Here is a 12,989-nt window from a genome sequence, read left to right on the forward strand (position 1 = left end):
TCTGTTCTCAGTTTATGCAAACGAACATACAGTGCACTTCCAAAAATTTGCAGTAATTATTGCACGAACTTCCACAAGTCTGCAGTTTTTACATTGTGCCTAGTAAAAACTATACTATTTAAAATATTGAAATGTATTATATAAACTAGCAAAACTGGCTAGAAAAAAGGTAAATATAACATTTTACATAATTTGACATACACAAGAGGAAAATTATTTTACAAAATGCAATGTGGATTACGCCAACGTTTAATGTCTAATGAGAAAAGTCATAACATTCTGTATTTTAGATAATAGTTTGTCTTTTCTCATTTTGTACTGTAAATTTCTCAAGAGAATAATGTCCAAGAACGAAAAGTCATCTCAATTTTATGCATAAAACAGATGTGTTTCTATAGTGACACTTGTGACTTCCACTGCATCACTCCTACACTCATCATCTACATACCCATCTTCCTCACCAGTCAAACTTCCATGCGATATTGTTACGTGCCAGCAGGGTGGGAGCCCCTTTTGGTACTTCCAAGAAGGGGCTAGCAAGTCGGATGACAGGGGATCTCCCAGCTGACCTGGAAGACCGCACCAGCCTTTCCCGGTATTGTTCTCGTAGGCTGGCTTAACTGTGAGTTTCTGGGAGATGCAACAAGAATGTCCTTTCTCTAGCAACATCACGAATATTCTGGTACACATCACCTGAGCTATAAAAAGGGAGGCTAGCCATGGACAGTCAGTGTTGGGCTATGTGGTAGAGAAAGTGTTGGTGCTGGACATGCGGTCAGTGTTGAACTCCGAGGTGGGTCAGCGTTGGACTCCGTGTATTAGGGTTCTGTGGCTGAGCCAAGGGTGACAGAAGTGCTGGCTGTCGCTAGTGTTCCACCGAAGTCTGATCGAGGAGTGGTGGTTGTGTTGGAGTGTCCAGAGAGTAGCTGGACCAAAGATAGTGAACAGAATGGAAGAATGTGTACTATCTGAGAGTACTGTGTGTATGGACTTCTGTGCACTGAGGATTATCGAGGAGGCGGCCACCAGAGCAGCTATTTTGAGTATAATTGGAACTGTGTTAATAATTATGTTGTGAGAAGTATCGTCCTGCTGTGTAACACTGTTGAGTTGCTGTTTATTTGTTCACTGTGTTTGACTGTGTGAACTGGACTGTCTAGGGAATTGAACCAAGGAACTGTGTTATGTTGTTTAGCCAGTAGCTATGTGTTCAAACTCAGCGGTCGCCACGCAGCTGCCATATGGGGTGGCTGGAATTATGAGCGCAAATGAAAGTAAGGATCATTATAGCCGTTCCCATGTAATACCAACGTGCCAGGCCGCCTGCAGTATAAAGAAGAGGCACTTGTAAACAGACAGCAATTAGCAAGTGTGGCAGTTCATAGCGGAATAGAATAGAGTGTGTGTGTATACTGCGTGTAAATTTACCGGGTCATCCTGAAATAAATTAGAGTAATAAAACAGACGCTGCTTTTCAGCCCACAATAATTTTGTCTACGTGCATTGCATACCTGCAAACTTTCAAAAAGAGAAATCCAGAAGATCCCCAAGCGGAAATTTTTTAACAACACATGCATGCGTAACAGTCTTGAGACATAATTAAAAAGGACGGCAGGGGAGGGGGGATTATAAACAATACTAATACAAGTCAAATACAGTAGAACCTCGATGGATCGTTCCCGGAACTGTCGTTTTCCCGTATTCATCGTTGAATTTATTCGGTCCCAAAAATGTTCCATATAAACCAATGTTAAATCTCCCCGCATCTATCGTTTTATCGCATCGATCGTCGAAAAATTATTTGTTCTCGGTCACAATTTTCTCGCATTGATCGATCGTACGTAAAGCAAATATACGCAAAAGATTTTTGAATTTAGAGGAACTGCTGAATACTCTTAGCATGTAACAAGCGGCAACCTGTTACGCGAGAATGTACAAGCGATTTGGAGATGCTAGTCTTGAACAAGGATCTTTTAGTGCTGTGCGCAGGTTATTCACGCGCAACCTCACTAAAGCCTCCTGGTGTCAACGGTTCTCCACGGCTCACTAACCGACCCCTAAAAGTATTCTTATTTAGCCTACAAGAATTAAAACGTACAGCATAAAACTGAAATTTGCCACCACTTTCTGTGTTAGTATAGGCTGGCCAGGGCTGCCAACTTCATTGAAAAAAAAGAAGAGATAATTGCGCAGTGCGCCAGATACGTTTAGACACAGGGTAATCAATTGCGTCGTACCCTGTGGAGTGTGTGGGATGCTAGAGGCCTGTTGACCGCTTTGTTGCCCTCTGCCCAATAATCTTGTTACAAGCCGGACCTAACCAAACCAGACCAATAATCTTTTCGCATAGCCTAGTCTTGTAACTAGTTCGTAAGTTGCCAGCTTCGCACAAGCCACTGTGGCATCGTTCGAGACGCGCCGCGTTGAATTTCTTACCTCTGTGACTATCTGAGCTGAACTGGGGGAGAATAGCCGTGTTGGGTATCTAACCTATCGTTCGCAAAGGGTCTGCGGAATCTTTTCCTAAATACAGGTTATCGAGGTAATATCCACGTATATCTTTAATTTGCAATAAGAGAACTGGACTTAAAGGTTTTCAATTATTACGAAATGTGTAAAAAAATGTAAAACAAAACAGCGAAAAAGTCACGCATTTTACTTTCATCTCGTAGGCCTATATCATGGTTGGAATACTTTGATACCTGTATGTATAGTATGAGCTAAATGGTTAGCACGTGTTGGCCTTTGGTTCAAGGGGTCTCGACTGGGTCGAGGATTTTAACTTTCCTTGGTTAATTCCAATGGTTCGGGGGCTGTCTGTCTGCCGAATTAAACCTTAGAATTCATCTTAGATTGGGCCGCATTTTCATATGCGCGTACATAGTACCCGGCTCCGGAGGCCACGTGCCATTAATGTTGTTGTTTTTATTTATTTACATATTTAACACCCACATTGGAGCACTTAAATCAATACATTTGAGTTAATTTCTTCTTTGAATAAAAATAATCATAATAATATATTTACGTAACGAAAAATGTCCCAATACAGTACCCGTATTTTATTATTTTGCTTTCCCCCTGTTTTTATGTTGCTCGCATCCGTCGTCATTCTCCCCCTGTATATATTATGATCACCCCTGAAATTAAATACACAAAATTACATCTTGATGAGTGCTCATCTGTTTTCACGTAACACTGGGAACACTTTCCGTGATCGTATAAAAAAGGAAAGTAAGCAGAATATGCCTCCCGAAAAGAATGATAATATTGTTTCCTAGTTGAATTCATTACGAACACCAGTAAAAATACTAAATCGCTTAGAAATTCGTCACACAATTCTAAGAGTTTCAGAACTACCGCCAATGTTACACACGCACACTAGAGATGGCTGAAAAATAACGTAACAGTTAGTTTGTCCCAGTTACATGCCTGTCACTTACAAATGTAACGAGGATGAGAAATAACAGGTTATCGAGTAACGACAACAGAAAAACGTACTAGTGAAATGAGTAACTGGGAAGTGGGGACCTGTCACTAGTAGCAGCTTACAGGCACAGAATGTGACCTTCAGATAGTACGCATGTCTTCCAAGTGAGAGCGCTTTCGCAGGAGATTGCTTTAAGCAAATACAGTAAGAGACAATACGCGACACTTAGCGAGATATCGAGGGACAGCTATTAGAGCTCTCTCTAGCGGGTAGACCTGAGAACTACTGATTCTGTCATAAGAGCACGTGTATTTGTGTGTAAAGTTTTTGGTGTTATTTATGCGTTTTCAGTGAGATGACAAAAAAATAGTAGCGTGTGTCATTCCTTGATATCTCCTCTTGAAGGGAAAGGTATGTGCTGTATTTTGCTGCAGTAACTATGAAGTAGAGAAAAATGCGCGGTCTTTCTTCCGTTTACCTCCTGACAAGAAAATGTAACATTGTGTTTGCATATATATTCTTCCAGTGACAGAGAGATTTTTATAGTACTTCATGATCTTCTGACCTGCTCGACCCATATTTTAACTGGCTTACAATATAATACGCATACTTTATTGTATAGTGCAGCAGTTAACCTTGAATACCAATGTGTTGTTGTAGGTGTGATCTGTGGGTTTTGAAATGTCACAGAAGTGATTTGGATAAGGTGTACAAGAAAGAAGGGACTTTACGCTTATATAAGAATTAAGAGGAAAATTGCCCTGCTTTAAAATAATTCATTGCATCATGTGTGTAAGGAATGTGCCGATATTTTTATTGACAAGTGTCTTAATGTGATAACATGCTTTTTAAATGAGAAAAAAGACAAATATAACCGTAAAAGTACAGGCAGGAATGCTAAAGCAAAAAAAGTAATGCATAAATGAAAGATCAGGACCTTTCACAGCAGTCCATTTCACATCTTGTTTATGTGTCTAATTTCAGTCTTTAAATAATCTTTTAAATAATTCTTCATTCATTTATCCAGAATTGCTTTAGCAACTTCGAAGTTAATATCTCAATAACACTTTCTTTCTAGACGTCATTTATTTATCCATTTTCGTATATGCATTTCCATTGATATTTGAATTTAGCGCGACTTTTCAGGTCAAGTCACTAGGAGCGCCACCGTCGAATTGTCTCCCATTTCAACAAGGCTAAATCCGTAAGTGTCGCGTATTGTCTCTACTGTATTTGGTATAAGTTCCTGCTGTCATCTGGTAGTGGTAACTGATGATGATGATGCTTGTTGTTTAAAGGGGCCTAACATCAAAGGTCATCGGCCCTGGTAGTGGTAACTAAAGTGTACCACTACCATTGTCTCTACTGTATTTGCTTAAAGCAATCTCCTGCGAAAGCGCTCTCACTTGGAAGACGTGCGTACTATCTGAAGGTCACATTCTGTGCCTGTTATGACACATTCAACTGTTCGGGGGTAATCACTGACAGACATCGCGCAAGGCTACCTACAGTATAATATTATTGTAAGTTTCACCCGTATAATTTTTCTTGTACCATAAATAAAGTATGCTAACTTTCCATACTGATATTATAGAATGAACGTAGGCCAGATAAAATGCATTTTGTAATACTATTTCACTTTGACAGAACTTTCCCACTGCCCCCAATTCCTTTCAAAGTTAATATTAGATATAATTTCTGTTACGATAAACAGAATGACGGTGTTGGCTACACTAATGTAAATAAGTACTGCTCTCTCTCTCTTCCTGAGTAGTGTTATTGTTACGTGTAGGCAGCAGACACTTGATGGAAATGAGTAAACACGTGAAGACCAAGTTCTTTGTGCAATTATTTCACTTCAATCGATAGCAACTTTGCAAAGTGTGATATATGTGGTAAAAAATGTTCGTACAAGTCCACAACTACCAATTTAAGAAAACACATTGAACGCATACACCCAACTGTCAATTTGCAACATGAAAGACCAAGTAGGATCACTGTGCAAGAAAATGACCCTGACGGCCTGGAACCAGTACTTCAAAATATTGCAGATCCATTTTTACCATACACGATTATTACTGAATCTGCTCCTGTGGCATCAACATCATCTATGACGGCTCCTGAACCTGTTGCGTCAACTTCTAGAACATCTGACATACCGGTAAGAAAACAAACCAGTATAGCAACATTTATCCCAAAGACAGTTAGCAGCTCCATGAAGAAATCTATGGACAGGCATCTACTGGGATTATTCACATTGCACTTCCACCCTTTATCTATAGTTGAAGATAAAGATTTTGTGCAGTTCGTGAAAGCGCTAAATCCATCCTATGAGCTACCAAACAGGAAAGTGATTTGTAATGCAATGCTACGAGCAGCATATGAACAGTGCGTCAATAGAGTTCATGAAATATTGAATACTGTGTCCAGTGTTTTTCTAACAACAGATTGCTGGAGTTCTAATGCTCTTGAGGGTTCCATGGCAGTTACAGCACACTACATAACAGACGATTTCAACTTGAAATCCGTACTCTTGGGGTGCTCGCTAATTGACGTGTCACGCACCAATGCCAACCTTGCGCACAAGATTTTAAAAAATTACAGATGAATTCAATTTGACAGATAAAGTGCTAGTTGTTGTAAAAGATAATGCATCAAACGTCAAAAGTGCTGTGACAACAGAACTCAAGTGGAGACATTTAGGATGTGTCGCCCATACATTGAATTTAGTTGTGCAAGATGCGCTTAAGGGCCTTAACGAAATGCACGATAAATTCAAAGCAGTGGTGACATTCTTCAAGAGGTCTAATCAGGCAACCCAGAAACTGTTAAAATTCCAAAACGATTCAGGAGTTCCAAATCCTAAAAAAGTGCTTCAGGATATGCCGACTAGGTGGAACTCTACGCTGTTCATGTTCCAACAGCTGTCACTGCTTGAAGACGCCATAAAAAGCACGGTGGCTTTGAGTAATGTTTTGCTTCCTCCAATTTCAATAGAGGAATGGCGAATCTGCGGTGAGTTGCCAACAGTTTAGAAACCGTCTGAAGAAGTTTCTTCGAAACTGAGTGCCGAAAACTACATCACCGCAAGTCAGGTTATAGTGCTCATTCGGGGACTGTCTGCAGTGTGTAACAAACTTGTGAAATAAGACTTTCACCCCACAGTGCGGAATCTGATTGATTCCTTAGACAATGGAATTAGAACACGGTTTCCGAATTTGGAATGGAGCAAAACTTTGGCACTGTACACTTTTTTGGATCCGCGCTTCAAGCTCATTCCATTTTCGAGTTCCAGTGCTGCTGACTCCATACATAAAAAAATAAAAAAAAATAAATAAAAAAACGCCATTGAGCTCGTTATGAAAGAACTGAACAGTCAACAAGTGTCAGTGAATGTTCACGAAAATATCAATACTACTGTGAGTGAAAGTTCCGCCTCCAATACGATTTCGGTTTGGGAGGAGTTCGATGCGATGGTTGCTACTGTCCAACCTCGGGGTACATCGTTATCGGGGGCAATAGTGGAAGTACAGCGTTATTTAGATGAACGCCTATTGCCGAGGTCGGAAAACCCCTTAATCTGATGGAAGAAATACAAGCACGTCTATCCGACCCTCTCCAAAATCGTCAAATAAAGGTTCAATGTTGTTGCCACATCGGATCCTTGTGAACGATTTTTTTTTTCTAAAACGGGACTGGTAATTAATGACAGACGCACCCGACTAAGTCCTCAGAAAGTCGAGCAATTGGTTTTTTTTGAACGCAAATTCAAGCCTGTGAAGTTCGAGTGTTGCCTACAGTGTATGTAAGTTTCATTTAAAATCATTAAATTAGGTATAGTCCATTAGAGTGCTTTTCTGTCTTATGAACCATGCATCAAAAATATGACGCACACTTTTTCTCAATATTAGGTTATTGTAGGTACTTTGTATTTCCCTTCATCCAGTAATTAGATATAGATTATCCATTGTTTATTTAAACATTGTTGTGACAATTACAGGTTCCCCCAATTACAATGAACATATTTTAAATGCTTTTTATTCGGAGTGTCGACCTATTAAGATCTTTTGCCCCTACTGGCACCATATGTGAGGAATCTGCATGTAATTGTAATGGCGGTAGTGTAATGTGTTGAATGTAAGGAAATGAACATTAAGGACAAAACAAACACCCAGTCCCCAGACCAGGGATATTAATCATTATATTAAAAAAAGACCTGACCCCGCCGGCAATCGAGCGCGGGACCGCTGGGTGACAGGCGGGCGCGTTGCCCCCTACACCGTGGAACCAGACACAATAAGCGCAACTGTTTGAATATTCATAACAAGTATAATTGTCATGAATGTAATGAACGTGATAACGTTTCCTTACCCACTTAAGTCTTTATTAATTCGTTTCACACAACTCACTATAACAATATAACACAACATTACCAGAACCGTACTTCATTTTACTTAAACGATCTTCTTGTACCAGTTTTTGCCATGTTTGGCAGACAGATCATGTTTTCTTGTCTTTCATCATTAACTGGGGCACTGTCAAACTCACTCCTCTAGATTTCAGAAAAAGATGCTATGTTGTCTTCTAATTTCATCCGCTGTTTCTAGTACCTAGTAACTAGTACCTCAAGTAACGACATGTGATAGAAGAATGATTAATCAACTGTATCTGAACCAAAGCACAAAAATAATCATCAATCAGGTAGAAGAAAAGGCCAGGATTAGGAAAGGAGTTAGACAAGGTTGTCCCCTATCACCGTATTTATTTAATATGTTCATTGAGGAAGCTATTCAGATCATGAAGGGGAAGGCAAAGGGAATAAAAGTCAATGGTGAAAGGATACATTGTATCAGATTTGCAGATGACATTTTTTTTTTTTTTTTTTTTGCTAGGAGCTTTACGTCGCACCGACACAGATAGGTCTTATGGCGACGATGGGAGAGAAAAGGCCTAGGAGTTGGAAGGAAGCGGCCGTGGCCTTAATTAAGGTACAGCCCCAGCATTTGCCTGGTGTGAAAATGGGAAACCACGGAAAACCATTTTCAGGGCTGCCGATAGTGGGATTCGAACCTACTATCTCCCGGATGCAAGCTCACAGCCGCGCGCCTCTACACGCACGGCCAACTCGCCCGGTGCAGATGACATTGTATTAATTGCAGACTCAGAAAAAGAAATGAATAGAATGCTGAAAGTCTTCTCAGGCACTCAAACTATGGAAATTAAAAGTAAACAAACAGAAAACGAAAGTAATGGTAGTACGGAAAAATTGGAAGAAATTAAAACCAATATAAAAAATTGATGACGTCAGAATTGAACACTTGAAACAATTCTGTTATCTTGGTTGTATGATAATAGAGGATAATAGATGCTTCCTGGAAGTAAAGAGAACAGCATTGGCAAAACAGGTATTTATGAACAAGAAAAACATTTTAACCAGCACACACATGAATATAGATGTCAGAAAATCCTTTGCAAAATCATTTGTATGGAGTACACTTCAGTATGGAAGTAAGAGTTGGACTCTGGATAAATTAGAAAGGAATCAACTTGAAGCTGCTGAAATGTGGATATGGCGGAAAATGACCAGAACGAGCTGGACGGAAAGAAAAACTAACCTGGAAGTCTTAAGGGAAGTTAAAGCAGAGAGAAGATTTTTAAACCAAATGGAAAACAGGAAATTAGAATTTATTGACATGTGATCAGACACACTACTTTCATCACTAACATACTTGAAGGGCAAGAAAGGGAGAGGAAGACCTAGGATGAAGTGGACGACATCAAGAAGAGGTTTGGTTGTGTCAATTACATGGAACTGAAACGAACAGCCAATGAAAGAAAAGAGTGGTTGCATCAACAAGGCATTAGCCTTTAGAATACTGATTGATTGTATTGAATACGTGGACCCCTAATAATTTCAATTATTGTAAGAAAAAATCAGTATCCATGAATGCTAAATTGAGGCACTATAAAACTGTCATCCTTGCAGCAGAGGGTCTGAATACCTTCTCAGACAGAAGAATAAGCAAAACAGAAAAGAGAATCCTAAGGAAAATTATGGAACCTATTTGGGAGAACGGCATATACAAATTGAGACCAGAACAAGATTTATACACAGGATCTCAGGGGGAAAAAAAAAAAATCATACTTTCAGAAAAGGAATATTAAGATTCTTTGTTCACCTGCAGAGAACAGTGAGACAACTAATATTTTGGAACACTATGCAAATAAAAATCCTAATGAACATTTTTCAAAGAAGCCTTATTATTATAACGATAGTAATGACAATAATAACTTTCCACCAGCCTGAACAATCTGATTTTCAGCATGATCTGAATCACTGCTTTCCGAGTGATCAGTTGGTTGACAGTAATCTATCTCTCCAGCTTCCCCCTTTTAGGTCCACTATATCTGGACCATATTCTACATCAGACATATCTTCTGTAATGTCATGCAATAGACACAGCAAATCTTCATCAATGAGAGATGGTGATATACCAGACTGTTTATTGTATTGTCAGTATAACACTATCGGAGACGCAGAGAAAATAATTCTAGTCCAGTTCGCAATAAAGCAGAGTTTCATCATTATGTTTTTTATCATTACCATTGTTGATAGGATAATACAAGCAGACATATCTCAACAAGAACTGCAGACTTTTATTATATATTTTATTATAATACTGTGGTCAAAAAGACCCCTCCAGTTGTTGCAGATATACTATGGTGAAAAATAAATGATATTTATTATGGATGATCCTGACAATCAGGTAAGTCACTGCGGCACAATGTCCTACAATAAAAACTGTAGTCAAAATACAGTTTGGAAAATGTGTAGCAGTCATTTTGACTGCTCCGGCAGTTTTAGTGTTCAGGCTTCTGATTACAACCTGAAACAGAAATTGCACGCAGGGTGTTTCTGATGTGAGGAGGTTGAAGAGGCATCAGTGATAAGGTGCTCAATAAAGGCGGTTTATTCTTGACCTTTAACACCCAGTCAATGCCTGAAATAATCGAAGTCCCAATGTACTGTTTAACTGTATCACTGTACATATCACAACAAAATGAAGTGTTACAATTGCCAGAAATTTGGCCACACTTCAAAGTGTCGTCAAGGCTCTTTGACCCGTGAAATGTATGGAAAATGTTGAGTGCACACCATCATCTATGTGCGTGAATTGCACAGGTGAACATACTCCAAAATCGAACGACTGTTCCACTTTCAAGGAGAAAGGAAGATCCAGAAGATATTCTGCAAAAACTAATTCAGAGGTCCAGAGAAAGTCAGTGATAAAGTCATGAAAATATGGATCTTGAAGTCTCCACAAAGACGCACACAAAATGCTGTCAGTTGATACACTCATTTATTTCACCGTAACTTCACATAAACATAACCTTAATCACTGCTGTCACAAACAAAATATACACATCAACAACCCACCATTTTAACAACTGCCCATCACTAAGCACACGCCACATGGAAATCGCAACCTTAAAACACTGCTGAAACAGTTTACTGCTAACATGTTGGTTCAACCAACACCACCTAGATAATAAGGCCTAACAACAGTGTGGTGACGTCACGCTACGGAGGCGATGGCAATGCAGAGAAACGCAGAACATGGTTAAACATAGGCATGACTTTAATATTTTTTGCCAATGGAATAATTTATTTACTAACAAATAGCGTTTAAATTTTAAAGTATACTGAATTATGCTGTCGTTATTACCGTACTTTAGTGACTCTGCCATTAAAGATAAACAGCAAACAGTTGTAAAACACGACAGCATCTTGCAATGTTAACTTAGGCCGAATCGCTAACAGCACAACAGGATGTTACAAATATATTTCATTTTAAATAGGCATTACATGATTTTAAAAGAAAACTAGCACGTATAATATTAGCATAGAACTAACATCTAACTGACGTAGCATCACTGGCAGTATTTGCAGTATTTCTTCCCTTGAAGTTCATGTATGGTTTAATGAGAATTTCACCTACCATCGATGTTACCAATTTGTCATTCTGTTCGAAACCTTGAACTTTATGTTTTATGTATTCCAGAAAGTATGTAAGTTTGTCCTAATAATGGACTACCATTCAGACCGGAGCCTACTCTTTTAAAAGTACTGACATGTGGCAACATTAAATTGCTACTATGCCTCATAAATTTGTAAAAATCGCACGGCGCAACAGCCCTGAAGGGCTTGAGCTTGGCCCTGTTCAGCCCGAAGGCCTGCAGATTACGAGGTGTTTTATGTTCGGCAGGACGAATCCTCTCGGCCGTTATTCTTGGCTTACTAGACCAGAGCCGCTATCTCACCGTACAATAGCTCGCAAATGTAATCACGTAGGCTGAGTCGACCTCGAACCAGCCCTCAGATCTAGGTAACAATCCCTGACTTGGCCGGGAATCGAACTCGGGGCCTCCGGGTAAGAGGCAGGCATTATATCCCTTCACCACAGGGTAGGCCGTAAATTTGTAAACATGAGGAGATATCAGGCAGAAGGTTGAACAAATAAAAAGAAAATCATACACATACTCCTTTATGAACTAAGAAATGTTTTAACTGCGACTATTAAATTAACTGTGGGGACATCATCCTCGGTGTTCAATTCACCAACTAGGACTAGAATTAACTTATTTCTTGAATCTTTATACGCATTGTTACACTCATTCCTTGTAATGCAGCTATGATGTTTTGTAACTAAAGAATATATCGCATTTGTATTAGTAATTTTGTTCATATATACATTAGAAATATTTTATAGTTTAATGAAACCCGTTTAGAATAAAGACCATGTCATATTAGATGATTACATATGCTTTGTAGTATGGTTGCCTTCATGTATCGACGTACAGAAAAATTACTTACGTTCCCTTCATCACAGTACAACCACCATCGGGTAACAACATGTTTATTGTACTTTTCAGCTGTGCAAGATTGTGGATTGAAATTCTGTGTACGGTACGAGATATGTACTATCTTCAACGGCTCTGTTTATTGCTACTCTTTCTATTCTACTTTTTTGCCTGGTTCTTCTCTTCACCTGCCAGAATGTGACGATAAATATGATGGGCAGTCATGGTCTTGGAAGAGGAGTAGTTAAAAGTTTTTCCTGACCATCAGTACCAGTTATTTCCCATAAAACATAACCGTCTTTGAAATGTCTGTGGCATACCTTAAAATAATGTATCACCGTGAGCGAAATTCAAGCATTTACGGAGTGAATCAGCCTACACCAGCAGCTCTTGTAGGTGGTATGTTTTAATGCGTATAATAAAAATAATAAAAAATTATACCGTTGAAATAAAGTATTCCATGATTGTGAGCTAACATAACCTTATTTCATTGAAGAGTAAATATGCCTACATATCACCAGCTGTTGCATGTAGTTAAATACGTCATAGGCCTATGCTCATTATGATTGTGTGAGAATGTAATAATAGTTACTCACCACTGAGTTATTAGTAAATCTGTAGTCTTGTCTTGGAATTGCATGTAAACAAATCTGCCGCATAACCTCGTCTTTCGGAAACTTAATGCATGCACTTCGTTATC

At 39.1% G+C, this 12,989-nt stretch overlaps 1 protein-coding gene across 1 annotated transcript in view; it reads right to left on the reverse strand.

Annotated features, from left to right (window-relative positions):
* Positions 1-12,989, reverse strand: part of Patr-1 (Protein associated with topo II related - 1) — a 490,596-nt gene that overhangs the window by 396,942 nt on the left and 80,665 nt on the right. The gene's annotated exons all lie outside the window — the stretch shown is intronic.

Source organism: Anabrus simplex, chromosome 1 (assembly GCF_040414725.1).
Source record: "Anabrus simplex isolate iqAnaSimp1 chromosome 1, ASM4041472v1, whole genome shotgun sequence".
Taxonomy (NCBI): domain Eukaryota; kingdom Metazoa; phylum Arthropoda; class Insecta; order Orthoptera; family Tettigoniidae; genus Anabrus; species Anabrus simplex.